This window comes from Sabethes cyaneus, chromosome 3 (genome assembly GCF_943734655.1).
Source record: "Sabethes cyaneus chromosome 3, idSabCyanKW18_F2, whole genome shotgun sequence".
Lineage (NCBI taxonomy): Eukaryota > Metazoa > Arthropoda > Insecta > Diptera > Culicidae > Sabethes > Sabethes cyaneus.
This window is the reverse complement of record NC_071355.1, coordinates 249573943-249599588: the sequence shown is the minus strand read 5'-3', so window position 1 is coordinate 249599588 and position 25646 is coordinate 249573943. Positions and strand designations below refer to the sequence as shown.

The window sequence follows — 25646 nt, the reverse complement described above, 5'->3', positions numbered from 1 at the left end:
TTCTGATATCTCCTGGCTGCAAGCTGTTGAAGACGACTGCAAGCAACTGCAAGATCATATTAATCTGTTTACAGAGTAGTTACTCATTCATCATCTTTACTCGAAGCAAGGCTACGCTTACGAGATCGAAGGGACCCACCTTGAACCTTGATCTAGGGGTTGAACTGGACTCTAGAATGACTTTCCAAAACCACTAGTCCAACATCATTTCTTAATCGAATTGCAATTTAGATTTTATAATGCGCATAGTCAACGATTACCGTGATCCATATTGCTGGTGTCCATATATCCATATATTACCAAAATCGAAGCTTAACTCAAACCAGTTTTTCCCATTCGAATCTTTACTTAGACAGCAGGTCAGATGAAGAAAGTTAATAAATGAAAAAACAATAAAAGAAAAGAACAGTAACGAGTTATCCGGCGGAGCCCCGTAGATGACCGTAGATGCGTGTTGAGAATTAAGAGCAAATTCTACAATTACAGCCTACTCAAAGTCTACGCTCCCACAAATGATAAATCTGATGATGTTAAGGACAAGCTCGATGCACAGATTCATCTGTCGACCAATGACAACGGTCTAAGACTTATAAATTACGCCGCGCTCAAAGGAATGACCACCTGCAGCACCTACTTTCCGCGTCTAAATGTTCGAAAACATACCTGCAGGCACCCAAATGGAGACTCAGTAGCTCTCAGATCGATCGTGCCTTGATTGAAGGTCGACATTTTTCGGACGTCATTGATATACGGTCTTTTCGGGGTTCAAATGTCGACTCTTTCCACACTATTTCGTCGTGTGACAAGATCCGCGCAAGCTTGTCGAACGCGGTGAAGGTTCGCAATGAGAGGACGCTGCGTTTCAATATCCAGCGGTTGACGGCAGATGGCGTGGCAGCGGAAAGCTTGAACAACCAATCGTAGAACAGAAGGAAAAAAAGAATGGATCAGGCGTTTAGCCTACGTCAGTTCCGGGAGTACAACTTGCCGACTCATCATTTGTTTGTGAACTTTAAGGCAGCGTACGATTCAGTTAAACGAAATGAGCTGTGGTTGATAATGCTAGAACATGGTTTTCCGACGAAACTGGTTAAACTGATTTGTACGACGCTGTAAGGGTCATAATAATGCTTCAGAATAGCGGGTGAGACCTTAGCCGCTTTCGTGACGTCTAATGGAGTGAAGAATGGGGATGCCCTCTTTAACCTGCTATTCAACATTGCTTTGGAAGGTGCCAATACAAAGCGAGATTGTGACTTATCATTAATAACACCACCAAAACGTTGCTGGCAGGGAACGTGGGAGTTCAAACGGCGTTGGTGCCCAGCTGGAGCTGGATGGGGAACGATATGCAGTAGTTGAGGAATTCATATCCTTACGTTCGAGACATGATTTTAAAGAACCACAATTTTCTCTACAAAAACTTTTCTTTTATTTAATTAACCTATAGTTTTCTCTGGTTCTGTTTTTGAATTGCATTTTAGGTTAACTGTTTAAGCAGTTTGTCAACAATTCAAGAACAAAAATCCAGTGAACTTCAGTGAATTTCGAATATCCATAGCAGATACGGGTGCATCGATAATTGCTTAGAACCTTCTTCAATCTCACACCTTTAATGTTTGACATTTATATACTGGTGAAGCAATTGAACAGTATTCAAACGGGGTTATTCCCGACACAACCCAGCTGCATTTATTTACCTTTACCGTAAAGTACACAAAACATCGCGCTTCCTCCGAACATCAAATTTCTATTTTTTTATTGGCTTACTCCAGTATCAATAAACACAAAAATGATACACAATTGCACGATTGTCTGAACCCTTCAATGTCTATATTTATCTACCAACCAACCCAAGTCGCACGAGTGAGACCGCGCGTTGCGTTCTGCAGCAGCAAAAAAAAGCCCCTACGAAGTTGTGTTTCACGGTCCCGCTCACTGGTGGATCCGGGCCGGTCTTCTTCTGCAAACAAGTGGGGGGTCGCAGTGTCGACATTCGAGTTGACTGCCTGACTGACTGACGCTCTTTATTGGCTTGGCATGACATCGCGGCGTTCGGTCAGCTGAGCTGAGCATCCCCTGGCTTGGCTGGACTGTGGAAGTCACAAGTTATGAAATCGATGCCTATCTAGTTGCACAAGCCACGTATCAATTCTGGCGGAACGAACGAGGGGGGGGGGACAAAAAGTGCACACAATCAGCAAATGGGGCAGCACGCAGCAAGGATAGGATTCTTTTTAAAGGCGATGAGTCGTTCTAATCTGTACCGAGGTCGATCGGATTTTTATACAACATATACAGCCAGCCATACAATGTGCAATGAGAGTAATTCTATAATCAGATTAGCATTTCAATTTACTGCTGCCGCGGCACTTCGGCTCGTTCGCTGGCGTCAGTTTCGTCATAACTCAGCGAAATGTGTTTAACTGGGATCTCCTTCGTTCCTATAGATTCTATAGAACCTACGCAATTCAACTCTAGCCAGCGACGTTTCAAGTTTATTAGATTTAATTCAATTCGCATGGCAAATCGTTTACTGTAGCTCAGGATTAATGTCACCGCTTTGCCGCAAAGCAAGTAGGTTTAGCCGGATTGATACATATGTTGTACCACACAAAGCAGAACCAATTTCGTGGGATGTATTTAGCGCCTCGCTTTAATGATCTGGCAGAATATAATTTTGAATGATTTTGATTTATTGGCATTTGGCAGCTACAACAGGGCACTGAGGAAAACGAAAGTTGATTTTGACCCCAGGAATTCCGGACGGTCAGGACGACGGACGATTAATGGTATTTACCTTGTAGGAAGCAAACAACCTTCATGCTTGGTTCAATGTTGTGAGTCTTTGGTGTAAAAGAAGAAAGGAAATAATCTTCTAGCAAGTTTGTTTTTCACTGGCCGATGTCACACGAATGAAGACAATAAAGTGTTGCTAGTCTAGTCTCACCGTATTCTAAAGAAATTACTAAAACTTTTAATTTAGGCAAATGTTACCAACACGAAAAAGTCAACTCAATCGGTTTCACAGCTCTCATATTTAGTTGCTATTTTTTAGACTACATGTTAGAGTTAACGCACCCGACTTGCTGACCCATTCAACTAGTTCTGTTATGTTCCCAACAATGAACGACAAAAAACGGGACTTGCGTCTGACACTCGAAAAAAAAAAGATTTTGTAACGCTGCAGCAACGTGACTTTCAGCCTGCACTGGTTGTTCCACCTATCCCCCTAGCTAGAGGTGGGGACGACGACGACAGGCCAAGACTTTGAACTACGCAGCTGCGGTTGCAAAAACCGGTCTCAGATAACAATTTACTCGTATGAGTTTGTTTACAATTTTTACATGCTCTTCGTTCCCTCGATTACCGTTTTAGTGACGCTCGCTCACTCACTCGCTTAAGCCTGAACTTGTCTTGCCATTATTATTTAACTCGACAAACGCGATCCGAAGTTGTTCACACTAATGTGCCATCACGAGAAGACACGTTTTTCTCGACTCGTGAGCTGTTGCTGCTGCTGTCGAGGAAGAGTAAAGCACAGTTATAGTCATTGGCGTTAAAAAGAGGTTGACAGATCCGAAGGGGTAATTAGACGCGCAATCAAACCGCCCTGATTCGGATTGACAGCCAATCGTTTAAGCAAATGGGCACCCCATCAATCCATCAATCGGCAGGGACCCGGTAAGCATGGAAAAGTTTGCTCCGAAACTTGGCATTGGAGGTAATTTAAGTTCAATAAAATTGTGCCGTCGTCGTCGGTCGACACTTACAGAACTCATCGAACCGAGTCAAATTACGTCGTTTCCTCGGTGCTGCTCTTAAGTCGGGCTGGGAACAGATATCCAACGGAGAATCATTTGTAATTCACCTTCAGCGAAACCGATTCGACGTGCCTTAGTTGAGCCGACTAAACGTACCAGCCGTAAGTGTTACTTAATTTTATTGGCTTTTCACTCTTTTGCTGCAACGCGTCACGGTTTATGGACCATGGCTTGGAGTTACCGCCACGGATACAGTGCCGCGGCTTCTGGTTACCAATGTTTTGTTTACCTCGGTCTCTTCTAGGCGGATTTAAATTAGTCGGACGTATGCATAGGAAACATTAAACTCTGCTTTTATGGATCAATTTGTGTGCCCTGTTAAAACAAATCATTGCATCGGATGTGCTGCCTCCGCTACGTTCACCGGATCGCTGTCTCCGTAAAACGGAGCATTGAATGATATTAACCTGTGGTTTATTTCCGTTGAACCAAAATTTAACGACAATTATGCGGGAAGAAGAAGATAGTAGAACCAATATTTTAGCTGTGAATTCGGCGTCGAATTTCTGTCGGTTACCGAAATACAGTAAAGTCGGAGCTCATCGGTGGTTCAAAAACTGGGAAATTGTTTATAGGGGCGTTCAGCGTCGTTTGCCTCCGTGGCTCGCACGTTGCAAAAACTTTTGAAAACAAATTTGATTTTTAGACGGCGATCGTGTTTGCAGATCTTTTGTCGCGTTATTTAGCTTTTTTATTAACGATTTACTAATAGTGAAGTGATCCATATTGACCGGTACTTGGTTACATGTCTGTCGCGAAATAAGGCCTAAAAAAATGGCGCATCACATTTTCGAAGATTATTGTTCACAGATTCCTAGTTTAAACTGTGTCAAATGGCGTACAATATATTTGTTGATTTGTCCTTTCGTGCAGGTTATCCATCGCTTCGCTTAAACTTTATGTTGGGCCTATTTGTGTCATCAGCCAACACGCCTGTACAAGCAGACGGAGGCGTTTCGGCCCTGATCGGACTCCACGAACTGCCACTGAAAACTCTCTGCCAAATATCGACCATCAGAGTTTAACAACTCATAGGGCTCGACCCATGGATCTTCGTCTCCGTGGTATTTATCCACTGTCCAATGATAGGTCTAGAAAGTAAATTGAGCGCAGCATGACCTGAGTGTTCGCGGTAGTCGACAGAAGCTTTAAACCATAGAGTCGTATCCGCCTCCCAACCCTCGAGATCGAGACCAAATTGTTAGTGTGTAGTATTTGTAACGAGAAATACGTCACCAAACCCCAAAAAACGACCGCAGGCCGCATAGATTTACGCTTGCAACTGTGTAATGCGGTCGAATGACTAATCATGTACTTGAAAGCATCACTACACGTTTTCGTTAATTCTCTGTTGGTCCAGCAGTGCGTCGAGACATTTCAGATGCTTTAAAGAGGCAACTTGCTTGTAGTATGACGCAGTGAAGGACGAGTTCATACAAATCGTAGGTTCCGCTACCATCTTCTAACGGAGTGAATAGAAACAAAAGTCCAGTAAATCAAAACAGTCTTTTTCAGGACTACCATTTAAGATATTTTTATTACTGAATTTGAAGACTAATCCAATCAATAACCCAGTGCTCAGAAACGTCATATTTAACATATGTAATACGTCTGAATTGATACTGTTTATTTTTTGCTGCTTCTAGTACAGATGAAATGAACTCAGCATGGCCATGGTAAACATTGCTCCGAAGTTTTAATCCATTTCCGTCAGCAAGATTTTGGTTGATTTTAAAAAGGCAGTGTCCCTGGTAGTATTGTTTTATATGTCAGTCCATGGACATGATTACTGAACTGCTGACAGTGTTTGTCTTTCTCAGTTTTTTACCCTTCATAATAATTCATTCATGTATTGCAGTGTTGAATGATAGCACGACTAACCATAACCAGCCATTTATTTTTATTGCTCTTGACTGATCTTGAGTGAACCTGGCTGAAGGAAATTATTTAAAATTTCGGACGTTTATTGTTTACGGCTCTTGGAATTGGAAAATTTTTTCATCAAAGACTGAAGAATATAGCGACGTATATTTTTAGGTCGTCGGCATATACCAGTTTACAACTACCGTAAAATAGTGCTGTCAAATCATTAAAAAAACATCGAAAATCACAACTGGTCAAGGTTGCTACCTTGGGGAACTCCAGTCTCATTCATGACAATATAAGACAGCGACGATCCAATTTAGCGAACTTCTTCAGAGTAATATCATGATCAATCCGATCAAATGCTGCCTTAAAATCTGTGTAGATGGCATCGACTTGGTTACCCGAGCCAATTGTGTTGATGCAAAATGTAGAAAAACAATTAGTAAATTAGTATCAACTGATCTTTCCGCTACGAAATCATGCTGGTCAGGAGAAAAATAAGTCTTACAGGAGAAAAGAATTACATCATTCACAATAATTTCCATTAGCTTGGAGCCTGCCACACAGTGATGCGATACGCCAATATTTACTGACAGATCGTTTTAGGCCGTTTTTAGAAACCGGGAACATAAACGACTTTCCCATTCTGCCGGAAACTTTACCTAATTCATTGATAGCTTGAAGGTCTTCAGAAGTGGCGTTAGTCGATTAGTCGAGACATCGAATCTTTGGCAATTTTGCGTACGAAAAGCGTTACATGCAGTAGAGAATTGGGCCTTCAACCGCGTGACCGCGAATACCTTCGAAGCGCTGAAGAACGCCTGGTTTTCCGATTTTTTAGTTTGGCTTTTGAGCATGGAAGTTTTGGCAGCGATTTGAAGCGGGGCGTGCAAGCAGCTAGTAAGTTGTTCAGAAAATTTGCAATATTTGCTATCGAGTGAATTAGAAAAGGTCTCCATTGTCACGATTATTTCTAAAATCTCAGAATACCATATTGTTAGCACGCTCAGCAGTTTGGCGTTTCTTCAACAATTTTTTTGGCTACGATGAAACGGATACTTGCTGATACCAGCAAGATGGCGCTACATGCCACATTGCAATCACCGGATTTTTTTGCGCTAGACTTCTTCTTTTTACCAATGAGTAGAAAAAAATTATAACAAAAGTAGGCAAAAATATCATTCAAACTTTGTTTGATCAAATTTTTATTATTTTATCCTGATCGGAAGCAAACAGACTAATCTAAATGCACGACGTCCCGTTTCGATCAATCGATCTTCATGATTTCCAATTATCGCCAGAACCGGTGAATCGGCCGGCCGTGGGAATTGGTTTCCCTGTATCGCTGCGTACACCGCTGGGCTGTGAGGTGTAGTTGCGCCTCAAATCGCATCATATTAGCGTAATACTGTATAATTTGATTATTACTATGTAGTTTCATCGGTGAATGCTGTTCAGAACTTATTATATCATCATTCCGTAAGCATGTCTATGTGAAGTTACAGACTTACAGACTTTCAGAGGCAATCTCTGACAGGTCACGCCAGGAGGCCCAAATTTATTAATGAACCAATTTCCTGTCGAATCTGGCTCCTTTCTTCCACTGGTTCTGTTCGTGTGTGTACCAGTGAGCACTTTATGCATGTGCCATCACATCTTTTTTCGTCTACGTGTATTGTAATTAATATTCATGTGGCTTCCGATGCGGTATGAAGGCCTACCATACCTCGTTCGTTGTGCTACTGACGAAAGAAAAGAGCACAGCAGCAGCGCCACACTCGTTCTGTTCTTTATTCGTTTTGCGGGTCAATAGCTTCTGGGTCTTACACACGCCCGGCCTGGCCCAGTGGAGGGTCCGTATTATTTTTACGCACCTCACAAAGAAGTTACGAAAGAAAACTGGTTTTATCGTCTCGCCCTCGCCCTGCTCCTGGCAATCAGCGCTTGTTTACATCCGCTATAGCAGGCATGGCAGGCAGACCGGGAAAGTTCAGAATCGATCATTTCTCCTGATCGATCTCATTCGAGCCCCCCCGGGTCAGACGTCGTCTTCTCTTTCTTCGTAACTATACCACGATTGGTGTGCATAATTCTTATTTGTGTTATATGCACAATCGCTGATCGCTTAAATCTAGGTAGAACGCACAATCAGACATACTTCAAAGCCGACCATAATTGGCTTAACCGGAGCCCGGTACGGATCTACTCGATGAAAGAGCGGAAAGAATCAATTCAGTTTCCGCCTTGGATCGATCGATTCGATCGTAATTTCACGATCTTTCTTTGTAGATTAATTTCTTTCTTCCCGCTCCGAGCAGCATCCGAACCTGAAGAAGAGGAAACCGAAGATTGAATTCACTGGTTGTAAGGTTTTTTTTTCGCCCGTTTATAGGCTCCATTTGCCAACATTGTTCGTGCTAATTTGAGTGCAATTGTTACAAGAACGAAAATATCAATAATTTTGTTTTACACAATCGAACTCTAATTGGCGCCTAGATCATCAACCCGCTGCTGCTATGAGTAGTAGATCAGACCGCCGAAAAAAAGCTCCGCTTTTCGTAAGAAGCTGATCGAATCGGCTTTCACGTGGCGGCGATACGATACGCGAGATAGCCATCGGCCAATCGGTTGCCTACGGACTATTAACCTACGCGGGGTGCCATACGGTTAAGTTATTAAACGTTCATTACAAACCGAAAAAAAATAACATTGAACCGCTGTCAGACCCGTGCCTCAAACGAATTTAGGAGTTCGAAGCAACTGTTGCTTGCAGTCTGGTACGAAACTCCCCGCTACGTTCTATCCGTTTTAGCGCGCTAATTGGTACTTGCTTTGTTCTGCCCTCGAGCTCTCGACGACCAGTGGCAGAACAGATCGGCAGCCAGAACAAGTTGACCAGTCATCATATCGATTGAAAGTGTGTCAGATGGAAGATTGGAAAAGCAGCTCAGCGCAGCGGTCGGTTGTTTTTCTTCACCTATCCTATCCTATCGGTGCGTCATTCTCGTTGATGACTGACTACTACTAGCAGGCTGGACGGCATCTTTAATTATACACCCGGGCTGAGTGATATTACGTACGATAAAGTGTATTTAACCCATGTTGATGCTGCTGCTACGGAAAGATAGACCTATTATTCTACTTAATATTACATAAAAAATCAGGAAACGTGTCAGTTGCAGTAGTGCAGCTGCAAAGAGGCGACACCGTACATAAGTTTTTGAAATCGTGACGAAAAGAGACAAATTTTAGGATTATTTTTTGCACATTTCCAGTTAACATTGGCCGACCGGCCGATCGAAATCAATCAAATTTCTAGTTCTGAAAACCAAATAGAAGTGGTTCCAAGCCGCTTCCTTGTGGTACAACACATTTATATCCATGAAAAAAGCTATTCATTGTGCATGTCGAAAATTAACCAGACAAAAAATACACCTTCACCAAAGAACGCTTCATTTGGCAGGAACCATCTATTATGTGATTAATCCCCTTAAAACTGAAATACGAAATTTATTTTCTCACATATTCGAGATACAGGTTTGATGTCTTCAGCAAATATGTAGTAAATATCAATAGAAACCACTTTGTCAAAGACATCATAGCTGTATCTCTTCATAGAAATTAGTTATTAAGCGTTAGTTGTGGACAAACCCTTAAAAAGAGTTTTTTTGTCTCTAAATTATTCTGGTCAATTTTCACGCGTTTATAGTGTTCTAGAAAGTTATATATCTTACTAAAATACACGTTTTAGTGGAACTTCGTCATACGCTATTTTCTAAATTCGCAGAAATATTGAGCTTTTTCGGTGAAAAATAGTACTTCTTTGAGCTTAAATCAAACCGCTCACAAATAAAAGTACAACAAAAAAGCTGTAAAAGCGAGTATCAGTTGTCTGTATCTGATTATATCTTATATTATATTATAACTTCGATATAACGTACATTTTGATTTTCAAGTTGTACGTTATATCGAAGCATACAAAAAGAACTTAAAAATATAGCTTATATTACTTTATTTTGTTACTGTTTAACTACATGTAGTTTAAATAATGTTTAAATAATGATAATATAATCCAACGAGAAGTATGTAGCAACCTTTCTCGTGTTTTTTCCTGTACACAGTCCTGCATACTAACTTTTTTCAAAGAAATCATTATATTTCGCAAACGGTAAGAGATAGACAGTTACTTTATTCAGCAAAGTTACTAGTTTTGGTGTGTTCTACAACTTCTCCAATGACAAAACAAATTTTGGACGCATTAAAAAAAAAACAAATGTTTGTATCACCCTAATAGGTAGATTCACGGTCACACTAATAGTGTAATAAGATGCGCTATATTTTAATAATAAACTTCTCCAAGGACATTATCCTTGAAAAACTAGGTATTTCGTACGTAATAGCCAATGATCGCGTTTTTGCAACTCAGCACCACTGTGCTGTGAAATACCCTAATTGGAACTCAGGAACCTTTGCCGAGGCACTAGATGGCCATTATGAATCTGTGAGATTGACAGGGTATTTAAATGATTGCGAATGAAACTTTAAATACAGTTTCTGAAGAAATTTGCAACACTTAAAAATATGTACGTTATATCGAGGTAAACTGTACGTTATATCGAGTGACGTTGTATCGAGGGTACGTAATAACGAGGGTACGTTATATCGAAGTTTGCCTGCAGATTGTTAAGTGCTCATTACAAACAAATCATTATATTTCGGCTTCGATATTACATTTCCAAATTACTTATTTTAGTTACTTGTTTTACAACTTTTAAAAAGACATCGTATTTTTTGTATGCACTTAAAACTTTTTTTGAATCATCCTAATGAGTGGAAACATGGCCACCCTAATTATGCAAAAAGATATAACATAATTCATTAATAAACTTTTCATACTTTGAGCAAAAAAAATATTTTCCGATTATATCGTTTTTCTAATATAATCGGGCTGATATAATCGGAACAATACTGTAATGTTTAAAGTTTTTGATGTGACACGTGATTGAAACAATATCTCAGATTTTGTCTAAAACTTTTGTAACTGTTTCTTTACGGAAAATTTTAGATATGTATTTCTTATTTGAGGTTTAGGATGCCTCCTTCTAAGATTGTAATTTTTACTAACTTTTCAACCTTTAAAATAAACAACTGAACCGATTATAACCGATTTTCGGACCACACTAAATCAGCTGGGACAGGGCTTAAATTTTAAAATAAAAAAAAGTAAAGCCTAGGTGCTACATTCCGTTAACGAAACTTGACCTGTTTTTATACGACCGACTTCACAGCAGTGATGCCAGATCTACGAATTTAGGAAATTTCTACGGACCTGCGGGATCAAGTACTCATATCTACGAATTTTTTATGAATTTCACCGAAAAGGTTGAAGACACGACAAGGTTGAGGACAAGACACTGGAAAGATTGTGCGAAAGTGTGACGAAATAGAACAGCGATAAAAAGATAACAAAAATACGATGCAAAGTTGATGAAAAGGTGATAAAATACGATGGAAAAAACGTGGTAATAGGTACGATGTAACGGTAAAAAGCATCAAACAGACGACAAAACATACAAAAAGGATGATGAATATTTGTCAGAAAGACAAGGAAAGAACGACGAAAAGGCACCATTTTTGTTGTCCTTACAACAAACAGGACGAAAGATGATGAAAAATGTCAAAATGACGAAGAAAAGACGCCAAAACAGCGACAAAAGACGGTAAGAAACCACCGAAGACAAGCGAAAAAAAATGCCAGAAACAAACGTTAAAACATAACGAAAATACGATGTATATATGGTAAAAGATCTATGACACAAAAACAAAAATACGAGATGACAAAGAGAAGACAAATCCGAAGAAAAGGTAACATAGAGATGACCAAAATACGAATAAAAGGGAACGATAATAAGACGAATAGACAACGATAAGATGACGAAAAAACGACGAGCAGGTAGTGAATAGAAGCGAAAAAACTACGAAAATATCACGAAGAAGTGAAGACAAGTAAGCGAAACGACGACGAAGAAAATAAGACAGACGATGAAAATATGTTAAAAAGACATCGAAAAACTTCAAAAAATTGATAAAAATGTACAATTGTATTATTTTTGTGCATGGCATGAAGGCAATACTATAAATAGTTGAAGGAAAGGTAACGAAGAGGCGACAACAGCGACAAGAAATGTCAAAAAAATACTATTAATGTCTCTCACGAAAGACCCAAGCTGTTAAAGTGGCTCTAATAAATTAAAAAAAAGTACGACAAGAAGATAACAGGGCAGAGGCAGGCAGAGAAAATTTAAAATATATCGATTAACTGGTGTTTTTCGACTGATATATATGTATCGAATGATTGTGGTTTTGGCCGTTCAGTCATTAAATTATAGTAGACGCTAGATTTTAATTTTTAGACCAACGTTTCGATCGCGAATTAGGATCTTCATCAGGGCTTCTATAACGCGTATTTTTATTAGCTGTTGTTGTCTGAGTTATAATTTGTTTGTTACTTACAAAGTGTTGGTCGTCTTTGTCTAAATTTTTTTCGTCTACAGTGTTGTCTGGTTTTGAATTTTGGTGCAATTTGTTTTGCTAAATAATGTTTACACTTCCCAGAAACACGGACTGATTAGAGCTGCTGGTGACGGTCAGTTTCGTCACTGACTACTGTTAGTCATTACCATACATTTTTCTCAGTGACAAAGAGTTCGACTTTTTATTTGCGATTTTATTCGGTATCGTTGACTTAAATCAGTTGGGAAGAAACTAAGTCCGTTTCTTTTTTGTCATTTATCGCACTTTTGAAAAAAATACATGGTAACTTACTGAGAAACGTGGCGATTTAGAGTTGTCTCCAGTTCCATAAACTTAGACTTACCTGAAAAGAAAAAGAAAACAAATTTAATTATAGTCATGTCTGATAAAAGTAAAGTAATAAAATGAGTAAATATAGTCAAGTAATTCGATTGATACCGCCACGACAAACAATGACCTTAAAAAGTTGTTCAAAAATCGAGTAGTACAGAATGTACCGACCGACAGAATTAACACCGATAACATCATCGAACGTGTCCGTGCGTAAGGCGTAAGTATACAAATATCAGTTATTATCAGTCGTCCGGAGGTCGGTCGATGCATCCGGCGGAAGGGATTTTGTTACTTTCGTTCGGACATGCCGAGGAGGGTTGTTCCGTGCGACAACTAGCAAACATGTTCTATTGATAAGAGAGTGAGAAAAAAAACAGTAATTGCGTCGTTTTGTAAGTTGATGACAGGGACGGAACGCACTTTTCAGTGAGTTATCAATGAACGTTCGCCTGAAGTGTGTACTTGCGTTTAAAATATCGAACTCACTGATAAGATACGGTGACACTATGAGCCTTTGTTGTCGGTCACGATGTCTGCAACTGAGTCGTGAACATCGATGAAATAAAGTGTAACCAAAAACTATAAACAGGTAAAGTTGGCAACTTACAAAACTGCAACTTAGAATGGCTATTCAGGTCACACGACTTAAAATAAATAAATAAAGTACCGATTATCCACACTTTGCTTCGTTTAGTCAACGTAACAAGGGTCCATACGCCTGAGTTGATCTAGTTCCTAGAGGTGTCTCACGAGAAAAGACCTTCCACGCCGCAGCGCGGCGTTATGAGTCAGCTTCAGTTGAGATCTACCAAGCACGAAATAGCTATACCTAGTAGTAGCGTGTGCCGGCCGTCTGTCAAATCGATGAACAGGCTGGCTGGCTGCTGGTCGGTTTCCATAAGTAATTGGCCGTTCGCGCGGCCTGGGTCTGAGTCCGTTTCGCTGCGGTTGATCAACACACACGTTTCAATCTATCGACACCACAACTGGTTCGACGCTTTATAATAAGTAAATAATAGCCCAGTATCGATTTACACGGTGCAAAAACTAATGCGACCGACAAAATAGTGTTTACAAAAGCGGTGTGTAGGCATGAAATCCGTGAGACTAGAAATTCACGAGATGCACTCGGCAAGCACTCTGTGCAAAGGTTCAATAATAGAAAAGACCTCGAAACTGTCTGAAAGTGGTTTATTTCAAACCACTCGGACGTGCATTTGAAGAAAAAGAATCAGGGTTAAACAGACAACTTTCAACCGTTATTGTTATACTTACTAATAGACTACGATTTTTTTTTGTAGAGCAGTTGATTTTTACGATTGACAGCTAATCAGCTAAATATCAATAAACTGTTAAAGTGTTAACCTTCACAGCCAAAACAAACACTAACCTACGGTAAAGTTAAAGTTTACGTTTACAATTCACCGCGAATGTACTGGTCCTGCCGTACGTAAGTTTGAGCCCTTCACTAAACACGATAAAACCAAGATTGGTTCAAGCAATGCTAACGTTCACTTCATTAACTGCCCCAAGCCGAGCGCACTATCAGTTTTCATAGCTATGGTGGAGCTGCGTCGTTCTTTTTCTTAAAATTTTTAGAAAAACTAATTTTACTACCTCTTTAAACTGTTTTTTTGCAATTGTGCATTCACACAAATGTAAAAAAAATATTTAACTTATGGTTATAAGACGAAACGCAAAAAACAGTTGCTCAACCCTAGCCCCAGCTAAAGCCATACCTACTGTATAACAATGGGAGTCTAATTCATAATTTAATTTCACGGTTCGGCGGCACACGCCGCCAGCTAAGCCACAGCAAAAAAAAATAACGTCTAAATCAATAAGTTTGATTGAGGTTTTCACTTCTACCGCTACGGGGTTTGAGGTGAATTCGCCTTTACACATCATCAGTTTCTAGCTGTGGTGGTGGTCCGAGCCGCGGCGCGTCGATGTTTGCGAGAACGATTTCAACTGTCCGAAAGCTTTCGGATTCATGGGTAAGTTCGAGTTTCAAAATCTGGTCAGATTTGTTGAAGGGATCTGTTGCCGTAACTAATTTATTTATTTTTACATATAATGCGATTTAAAAAGCATTGTAGATGTTTGTTGATTAATGAGGCTCAAAAACATAAATAATAATGTATTTTCCGTTAAAATTCCGGCATCACTTCATTTTGAATCTGACCTGCAGATCAAAAAAAAATTGGAAATAATTATTTTCTTATCGATGAAAAACCTGTGACAAAATCATTCGAAAGTTTCTGAAGATCTCTGCAAGCTGGTGTGCTTTTTTTGCTTTGTTTTCTGAACTGCAAATCCCTTTTTCTTTGATTATAGCAGCAATCTTTGGATCACTTTTCAGAATTGATTTTGTTTTATCGATTAAACGTTGGGTGGTTATTATTTTTTATGAATTTTAATCTGTTTTTGTTCAATTTAATCAATCAAACTTAAATTACAAAATGGGCGAAAATTACAATTTATTTTTGAAATTTTCAAGAGAGTGTCGTCCACTTTTTTGGAAATTTGCCTCTATTTTATAAAAAAAAATTTCCACAAAAAATTTTCGGGAAAGCAAAATTGTAACGTTAAATAGAGAACCACTTTTATCTCAAGATAAACATATAAAGTGTCTCCGAATTTTAGGAATGGACATTAAGCATAATGGTGACAGTCATAATGTATGATAGGCATAATGGATGTTAGGCATAATTTACAATACTTCGCTTTCCTGCGCCAATCATCCGTCACAATACTAACCGAGGCCACCCACTTAAAATAAAGTGATTCGTCATAATGCCATAAAACATTAGCATAAACCGAAGAGACCATCATTTGGCAGACAAATATTTGGGAAAAGACCTTTTGGCATAATTCCGTAAAAAATATTTTATGATATTTGATTTCAGAGATGATTCGGGGCAAGACGTGCGCCGACCGCTAGTATTGCCGGCGACCCATCATTGGAAGTGCTGGCCACTGCACAGTGGTCCGAAAGTCCAAAAAGCTGGCAGAAATGTCAAAACGATCTCCTAGAGCAGCGGTTCCCAAATGGGGGTTCGCGAACCCCCAGGGGTACGCCAAAACTTTAGTTCGCTTCAGAATAGTATAGGGAAATCCGTCAGGGGGTACGCGAACCGAAAAAAGGTTGGGAACCGCTGTCCTAGAGGATAGGTGACTTCTGCGAAGTTGGTTGATATACTCAGGAGATCTATGTGATATCATTCAACTAGTGCTTAACCCTTAAATTATAAGTTAACTCTCTAATACACGTTATTACCACAATATAATATTAATTATTGGTTAAACAAAAATTAACCAAAAAACTTTCTTGTAATTGCTTTGTTTGCGGCCTCTACTATGCCCTTGATTAATTGATTTTAGACTTCTAGTTTCTTCCACTGAAACGTATGAAATTATTTTTTTCATATTTTATTAATTGTATTAGATAGGGTTTATTTCTAATTCCCGTCGTACTAAGTAAAGCCATTCTAATTTTCATCATTCGTTGGATGGATTTAATGAATACTTTAAAAGTTCTTGTGCTGATTTGACTAAAACACACTTACCTTCCGATCCGTGAAGTTTGAAATCACTGAAAAGCGACTATTAAAGCATATTATTGAAATTACGCAACTGACTTTATTTCTGAAATTCGTCGTACCGTTTTAAAATCCGTCCATCAAAATTTTTCATCGTCCGAACTAAAAAGCACAACAACGTTTACGAAGCTTACGCGCATGTATTTGTGTAGGACGGCATGACAAAAGGTTATTCTGCAAAATTTCTGCAGGTCAGGCAAGTTTTCCTGACTGTAAAATAACGACAATGCCTTGCGTGAGTTATTTTCATTTATGAATGACCGAAATTAAAACGATTAGTCGACATTGTCTTCTTCGTCGCACGTAAAAGCGTAGGAAATTTGGCTGGTAGGACTTCTTTAATGATAAAAAGCACTTAAATGGATCTCAGCTCACTTTGATTGATCGCGTATGATAGACAACAAACTAAAATATTAGGGAATAACTAGTTTTGCGTTGTGTGTCATAAAAATGCTGATATTTTTAATAATTTGTGTTGGATAGGACGGGAATAGGCAATTACGACGATGTAGCAACATGCCCTATATTGATAATAGTTACGAATTTAGACTGGAGCATACATTAATGTAATGTAACATACAGCGAACGACAATTACAGATCCATGATTTGTTTCGCTATTGTGTCACATTTTGAATACTTTTGATTACTTTTTGAATTAAACATTAGTTTTAGACCTTGTATATCCTTATCGTAAATGGGTCTTCAATCTATAATACATGCCTAATAATAAGATGTAATGGGAGTACTATGTCTCCTGTAAATTCTGTTGAAATGAGCCTTTGCATCAGATGTGCCTTAGAAGCGCGTCATTCTGTTTCGATATTCCCGAAACAAACTAAATTGTTGTTTTGCGCTACGAAGCTTTCTTTGAAGTATACTACAAAATCAGTTTATTAAACTGTATTAATGCTTGTCCCTTTCATTTCCACACTCTTAAATGATTCTACCTGTAAATTGGTCGGATTTAGTTAAAGTTAGGTTGAAACTACTCAAAATGCCCTTAAAGTGTACAAACTCAGATTTTGAGTAGTTTTTCAACTAAAAAATTGGTAGTAGGAACTTAAAATTGCGTTATTTGTCATAGAGAATAATTCAATTATCGGTAGCAAGTAGCCAAAATTGGTTGAAATTTTTACCCAAAGTTTGAGTTTGTACACTTTAAGGGCATTTTGAGTAGTTTCAACCTAGCTTTAACTAAATCCGACCTATTTACAGGTAGAATCATTTAAGAGTGCACGATATCCTGAAATAATCAATGCAGAATAATCAATGCCTACTATCTTATATTGAAACCATTGCAAGGATTATTCGTTAAAATCAAATTTGCTTCCATGACTTCGTACATCCTCTCTAAGATTTGTTTTTACTTTCTTAGTTGCAGAAAGTTGCAGGCAAATTTAGGTTTAATCGGTTCCTTACAAGTATTCCTGCACACTAAAAGTAATATGGCAGCGGAACTCGACGGGTTCCATAAGTTACGACTGTAAATTGGAAAGAGTTTAGATATTCGTCCTCATTTTTATCATAATCTAGCCAGACTCGGTGAACCAATAATATTTTAAATTAGTGTAACCTTCTCAATAATATTGAAATAGATGTCTTTCAACTAAATATGTCGTTGTTTACGATATTTATGCAACGTTTGCTACATACCTATAAGAAACAACCATACGTGTTTTTGAAAAGATTTCACCGGCTTAAATGTTATTCAACAAGTTGAGAAGGCTATAGCTTTTAGAAAACTAAGAAACGAACAACCAAAACAAGGATTTAGGCTCAAATGGGTATGTAGAAAAACACTTTTGAGTTATTTGATCAATTAAAAATACTTGCAAAATGGGGTTTTTGCCAACTGTTTTGATTTTCGGACCACTGTGCACTGGCAGGTGGCAGCGGCCTGGAAGAAATCACATCTGTCTAGGTTCATTCGTTTTCCTAAATCTACCGACCGTTGTTAGTTTTCCTTAGCCCTCGGCATCGATTTGCCGGGTTCGTAGCGAATGACCAAATTACAAATAGCCGAAATCCAAATGGATGAATTTCAACAACAGTCACAGAAGGTCGAAAATGTATCTGACCGAATCACGAAAGGCCGTACACCTACTGTACTGGGCTGAATCTCGCCGAAAACTATTTTCTCCGAGTAAGCGACAGTATATCGAGTAAGAACAGTACACTGAAGTCGCTTTTTACGCGACTATTTTTACGCGAATATCGCAATTTACGCCGAATTTTTACGCGAATTTCATAATTTACGCGATTTTTTTTACGCGAATTTCGAAATTTACGTGTTTTTTACGCGAATTTCGAAATTAACGCGGTTTTTTTTGCGCGATTTTCGGAATTTACGCGGTTTTTTACGCGATTTTCGGAATTTCGCGGTTTTTTACGCGATTTTCTGAATTTACGCGGTTTTTACGCGAATTTCGGAATTTAAGCGGTTTTTTACGCGGTTGTTTTACGCGAATTCCGGAATTTACGTGATTTTTACGCGATTTTCGCAATTTACGCGGATGCGCTTAAAACGTATATTTTTTCGCGTAGTGTTGAAATCCACAAAGTTTTTTTTACGCGTAATTTTGGTTTTTTTTAAGCGAATTTTGGAATTTACGCGGTTTTTTGACGCGAATTTCGGAATTTACGCGATTTTCTTACGCGAATTTCGGAATTTACGCGGTTTTTTACGCGATTTTCGGAATTTACGCAGTTTTTTACGCGATTTTCGGAATTTACGCGGTTTTTTTACGCGATTTTCGGAATTTACGCGGATGTGCTCAAAACGTCTATTTTTTCGCGTAGTGTTGAAATCCACAAAGTTTTTTTTACGCGTAATTTTGGTTTTTTATGCGAATTTTGGAATTTACGCGGTTTTTTTACGCGAATGTCGGAGTTTACGCGGTTATTAACGCGAATTTCGGAATTTACGCGGTTTTTTTTTACGAGATTTTCGGAATTTACGCGGTTTTTACGCAAATTTCGGAATTTACGCGGTTTTTTACGCTATTTTCGGAATTCACGCGGTTTTTTTACGCGATTTTCGGAATTTACGCGGTTTTTTTACGCGAATTTCGGAATTTTCTATGACATTTGGTGATTCGGCCATTTTTGTTTCGGTCATTGATAGGCAATCAATACAATATTTTTTTAAACTGAGTCGATTGAACCTCTTGTAAACTAACGGCAGAATGCCTAACGGCTCGGATTAGGTTAAACAGGTATTGTTCGCGTAAATGGATAACAAAGCACTTTCCAGCGAGTGCTTCAGTCAAGTAGTTTTCTTCGCTTTTCGTTTTATATCTGCTGGTGGTGGTATATTTAAAATCTTTACACTGTTCAGTATTCAATAAGAAATTGATCTTTCTGATTCCTCATGTGACTCTCAGCTCATCTCCCCGGTTAATAGTACCTATTCGTACTTTCCTAAAAGGGCCAAGGATAACTAATTCCACGACAGAAGAGTGAGCCTTTCGAGTATAACTCTACCCAGACGGTTCTATTTAAAATGAAATCCTTGAATATTTTATAATGGAACGACAAGCTACGTGTTTCAGTCCCGAACCTCAAATAAGCAAATGAAATGTGTTGTTTTCAAGCTCTGACCGTTGACGACCTGCTACACTTTGGAATTGCCCGATTTAAGAGTTCAAACAGTTGTGATTACTGGAGAGTCCAGGAAGAGGGAAAACCTTTATTATACGAGGAAAAGAGCACAGAAGCAGTTGATTCTATCCGATATCTTCCACCGCTTCTCGATACTGTGATGAGACAAACAGTGCTCCGATGTTAAAAATTCATAGCCAAGCAACGTAGAACAAATGTTGTTATGTGAAAATATGGTAATAGACCACATGTGATGGGCTCAGGCATAAATAGGTAAGGTAGGGTCATTGAAGCAACGCTTATTAAGTTTGTATAACGTTCATTTTTACTCAAGCTGGTGCATCCGCGAATCGATTCGTAATTCTTGAACTCTCCACAAAACTTTCCACGGAGGTAAAAACGCTAAAGAAAACTCAGAGAGACTATGTTCTACCTCAATGAGATCATTTAAATAATATTAACTTGTTCGTCAAATTTCAAGACAGGGTTTTAGCTTTTTCAATTATGACTGAAAAGAACAGTTTTTTTTTCGTGCAATCTAAATGTACAGACATCTGCAGTCAACACACAGTTAGCTCAGCTATATATTATTATACCGTAGATTCAGAAATAAAAGCCTGATTCTGCAATAGTTCCAACCAACTTTCCATCGCACACTTGCAGCATTCACCATTAATACCGAATAATGGAACACCTGCGGGTACCAGCTACTTCCCTTTGGATTCTGGCACACGTCAGCTGTGCCCAACCAAATGACAAAAGCAACTGCATTAAGCGCACACGCATTATTACTTCCTAGCTGACCCACTTTGGCAGCAGTGCCGCCGCCGCCGCCGTTTGCATATGTGTTTTGTTCCAAGCCAGAAACGGAAAAACAGTTACGCTTATTAGTCTCGAACTAGCAGCCAGCACCCATTTCACTACTGGTGCAAGAGGAAACAATATACCAGTGAACGGTACTCTCTCGGTCGGAATGGCAAGTTCTGAACAGCCGGGCAAAACCGTCAACCGTCATCCATTCGTCGTTGGTGATTGTCACCGACCGCAACTGTAACATAAATCAGAGTGATATAATAGGCAATCGGGTCATTGTCCAGAATGAGTTGTGGCTAAATGACCACGGAGTTACGTACGTGTGTAATATGATGCTAATTAAATCCCAAACAGGAACCGTTCGAGGAGCGATACTTTCACACAGACCCCTGAGGTTGGCCGTTAGTTGAGACGGTGAGGCTAATAGCTTTGAGTTGCATTTCACACTCTCGAGTAGCAGTGGCGTTTGTCTGTTTTGAAATTATCCCAGAACTAGGTTAGTACAAGCTGGGATCTGTCATAAAGGTGCATTTCATCCGGTTTATGCATCCGGGTTGCATTCATTTACCGGTTACTTTATCTTTTTATGTATCAGTGCAAATTTTTTACAATTTTATGTTCACATCAAGAGTTTTTAAAGTGACCATTTTTTCAATTTTTCTTCCATTTAATAGTTCTGCTCACATCCATTGTCACGATTTTTTCGTCAATATTTCTTAGTTTGTTCGCTATGACACAATTTCCTCGTTTTCGAGATAAGGTGACGACTGTTTCTACATCGTACCGATGATTCATCGTCATTGTGCCTTTGTGCTGATCTTGGTGCGGCATCAGTAGGTAACTTAGCGTTGGTGTACAGCACGAGTGTAATAACATCGACTGTAGAGACAGACAGAGAGGCAGAGAGCCAATTCACCTGTTGTGGCAGCTTAGTTGCTGCTGCTGTTATTGACGAGCGCAACTATGATGCAAAATCGCGTGGATGGATTTGTTGCAGCCTGCACAACAACAACATAGGAAGGAACCTATTGACCTAGAAGCGGAGAGAAACCTTACAGGAATATGGTACTGAAAACAATCCCAGGAGCACGGGATTGAGTTCGATGTGAGCCTTTCGTGATCGTCACGTTAGACGGCTCATTGCAAACAACAAGCAGATCGATAAGTAGGTTAACGGGTTCTAAGCGCACCGTTGTTGCTGCCTTGCCGCTCTAATCTTTATCCGTTTGTTTAGCTCTAATATCATGACATTTGAAAGGTTTCGCTGCGCAATTAAACCGACTGAAACCAATCGGCGTTACCGAAGAAGCTCCACTGGAAACTTTACCATATTCTTTATGTTATTCTTTACGTATGTAGTAAGAACATCGAAGCTGACTGATACCAGAAACAAAATGGAAAACTTTTCTTCCGATCCTTTCGATCCAGCAGCGACGAACCTCTTTTCGATTGCCTCATAAAAAACCACATCAACCCTGGCAGCTGCATCATCGGTCTTCCTGGTACCTATCACAAAGTATAGCTCATCGCAAAAGGAACTTCTCAGGTTCATAGCGGTACTTTCTGGCCCAACCAGCAGAACGCCGACCCGAGCCGGCCGACCGATCGTGGTCGTCGAGCCAGGAAATGTGGTTTCTGTTTTTTTCTCTTTTCGTGGTGAATCGATCGAGTATAGAACAATACTCGGCCCGGTTCAATAATTGCCAGTTGTTGTCGTCGTCCAAGGAGTAACCGCCTTAAAGGGACCGGGACGCAACGACCAGAAGCAGCAGCAGCACGTTTATCGACGAAATGGGCCGAACAGGTTTTTACACAGGAACACGGAAAGCTGCGCGAACACGCGGTCGACAGGGTTCGAAGATTGCCCCGAGCGGGAAGACAACTTTCTAAATTGGAAACGTCATTAAGTGGTAAACAACCGACAACAACCAACAGAACCACGTTTACACGCGGACGGAGAAAAGAGCCTTGGCGAAACCGGGACAGGTTTTTCGGGTGCTGCCTGCTGCTTTGCTGTTTCTGCAACGCAAAACCTGAGGTAAAGTGTGTTCAGCATTCGGTCACGTATGATTGTGAGAGTATGAAATTTGATTGGTTTGCTTGACTGGCCTGGTCTGGCCTGGCCTGGCTGGCACACGGTCGCGCTCAGTTTTGGTCGTTTCACCGACTTCTCCACGGTCGTTTTTTATGCTGTGCGTTTCCTGTTGCTGTTGAGCACTGCAATATCAAGTTCAATGGCGCACGCGACTTATGTGCGTTTGTTTGGTGTATGTTAAAGCTTATGACAGCGTTTTCACGGGGTTTATATTTTTTCAGCGAAAGTATTGGCGTGTACCTGATTCAGAAAAAGCTGCCGAAGAGGATCGAGAAGTTGTGTACAGTTTCTTGTAAGTCATTCAGTTTGAGTGCAACAAATCGGTGTCATTGAAAATAACATGATATTCAACTAAAAATTTGATTTTTGCAGAAATATAATTATTAGAAGTAGTCCAGATTAGATTGCTAGACTGCATTATTCTACAAATATGATAAAACGTTCAATAAAATATTTTATATGATTTGATAGAAAGAGATCACTTGAGAAGATGGACCGACTGAAGTTAAACGTTGTACCGAAGACCACCAAACCTATTCAACGTCCCCCAGTTACGACCGGTAGACAGTTTTTGGGCGAACTTCAAACGGAGGATTTGCTCCAATAGTTACATGGCCAAAACGAAGGAGTAGCTGATCGCCAAGGCCACAAAAGAGCTGAAGGACATGTCGGTCCATCTTTTTATCGGCCATGGCTAAGGTTTCGGCCATCATATGGTCGCTCGATAGGGCGCCGAAGCATTCTTGTAGAAAATTTATTCCATTAAATTTTTTTTAACGTTTTATTCAACGAAGATTTCTTCAAGAAAGGGAATTTTTACGAGAGAAGTTTTCAGGGACACAGAAATACAAAAGATAATTTCAGTCCTTTATAGACTCAAAAACTACTGAATCAGTCATCATTACTAGGGTGCCCACCCAGACAACGACAAAAGGTGGGGCATCCGATTTTTCGACTTTTCAAAAGAATCTTTTGGCCTGGAAAATCGAGTGATTGTAGGGTCTTCGTTTACTGTCCCATTTATTGTAATTCTCACTCCTGGTTTTCATCTTGTTTTTCATCTTTTTAATCATTTATTTTCTTTCTCGTTTTTCGTCTCTTCTCTTCCCTTTTTCCTTTTTTCGTTTCCAGTTTTCGTCTTTTTATAACTTTTTTACCCTTTTCCTTGTCGTTTTTCCTCTAAACCCATCTAAACAACTAAACCCTTTTTTCTTTTCTGCCACGTTTAACCTGTTTTTGGCTTTTTTATTTTCCGTTTTTTCGTCTTTTCTTTCCCGTATTACTTTTTTCTTTGGGTTGTTTTTCCTGTTTTTCTTTTCATCTTTTTCTGTTCCGTTTAACTTCTTTTCCCCGTTTACTTCGTTTCCTTTATCGGTTTTCTTTTTTCTGTTTCGCTATTCTTCTTTTCCCTTTTGGTTTCTCTTGTTCTTTGTTTCGTTTTTCCCTTTCTTAGTAAGAGACTGAACCACCGCGACCAATTCGGAAAATCAATTGTGGCAACTTTTTTCCTTTCTTGTCGCGTTTTCTCTAGGTTTTCTTTTTTCTGCCCCCTGTTTGTTCTATCGCTTCTTTTCCTGTCCCATTTTTCTTAATTTAATGTACTTTTTTTTATTTTCTGACCTGTTTTTCCTCTCGTTTTCGCTCATTTCGTCTTTCCGATTTTCCGTCCTTTCTCTTCCCTTTTCCTTTAATCGTTTACAATCTGCATCTTATTTTTAAGTCTTTATCTCCTTTCATTCTCGTTTTTTATCATCGTCTGTTCCATTTTCCTCTTTCAGACGCTCTGTTTTTTCTTGATTATTTTCACGATTATCACGATTATTTTGTTTTTGGCTTCCTTTTTCGCTTTGCTCTATGGATTTCCTTTTTTAGCTCCCACTTTTTCTTTGCCGTTTTACGCTTTTTTCTCTTTTCTGTCCCGTTTGCTTGTTTGTACCACTCTATTCCTATTTTGTCCCATCTTTCTTCTTTTATATCCCGTTTTTCTCATTGCCCCTATCAGTTTTCTGTTTCCTCTCTCGTTATTCCTCTTTTTCCATTTGGTTTCTTTTGTTTTCCGTTCCGTTTTCCTTTTGTTGTGTCGTTGTCATTATTTTTCTTTCCCGTTTTCCCACCTTTTCTGTCCCTCTTGCCTTTATTTGTCTCATTTTCCTTCCTTTTCTCACTCGTTTTTCCTTTTTTCTGCCCGCTGTTTCCTGTTTCTCTTCTTTTTCTGTCACGTTTTGCGCTCTTTCCAGTACTTCAGATTTTCCTCTTGTTTTTCGCTTTTCTGATTCGGTTTTATTCTTTTCCTGCCTTGCCTTTGTTTTTCGTCCGGTTTACTCCTTTTCGATTTTTCATGTTTGTCTGTTCCGTTCTTTCTCTTAGTAATAAGTCCTACTTTTCCCCGTTTTCTGAGACGTTCTGTTTGTCTTTTCTGTTTTATCCTGTTTGTCTTTCGTTTTAATTTTTTCTCCTCATTTTCCTATTTTTCTATTCTTGCGTTTCAATTTTCCTCTTCCCGTACTTTCTCCTTTTTACCTTTGTTATATAACAAAGGTTTAAAAATTGGTCGAAAAACACGAAATTGATCCGAGGCTCGGAGGGCCAAGTCACATATACCAATCGATAGGGTTCGACGATTTGAGCAATGTCTGTGTGTGTGTGTGTGTGTGTGTGTATGTATGTAATGATTTTTTCTATCGCCTGTTTCTCAGAGATGGCTGAACCGAATCGTTCGCTATTACTTTTGTTTGAAAGGTATTATTGTCTAGTAGATCACTATTGAGTTGCTTCGTGACACGACGTTTCGTTTAAAAGTTATAAGCAAAAATGTGAAAAATACGTGACACGGGTTTCTCTAGAACTACATGACCGATTTCAGCAATCTTAGTATCAAATGAAAGCTCTTATTAAAGCTAAGTTATTCAGGAATTTTTAATTGAAAACAAACAAGTAGTTTAAAAGTTATGCTTAAAAAACCTGTTTTAACAAGGTAA

At 39.2% G+C, this 25646-nt stretch overlaps 1 protein-coding gene across 4 annotated transcripts in view; it reads right to left on the bottom strand.

The window, feature by feature from the left end:
- The window catches only part of LOC128741691 (signal-induced proliferation-associated 1-like protein 1), a 118158-nt gene that overhangs the window by 23499 nt on the left and 69013 nt on the right, over positions 1-25646 (bottom strand). The window contains exon 2 of one of the 4 annotated variants that reach the window (XM_053837658.1): positions 12516-12567. The exons of the other annotated variants lie outside the window; for them this stretch is intronic. The gene's annotated coding sequence lies outside the window, so the exon portion shown is untranslated. The remainder of the gene's footprint in view (positions 1-12515; positions 12568-25646) is intronic. 4 annotated transcript variants of the gene reach the window in all.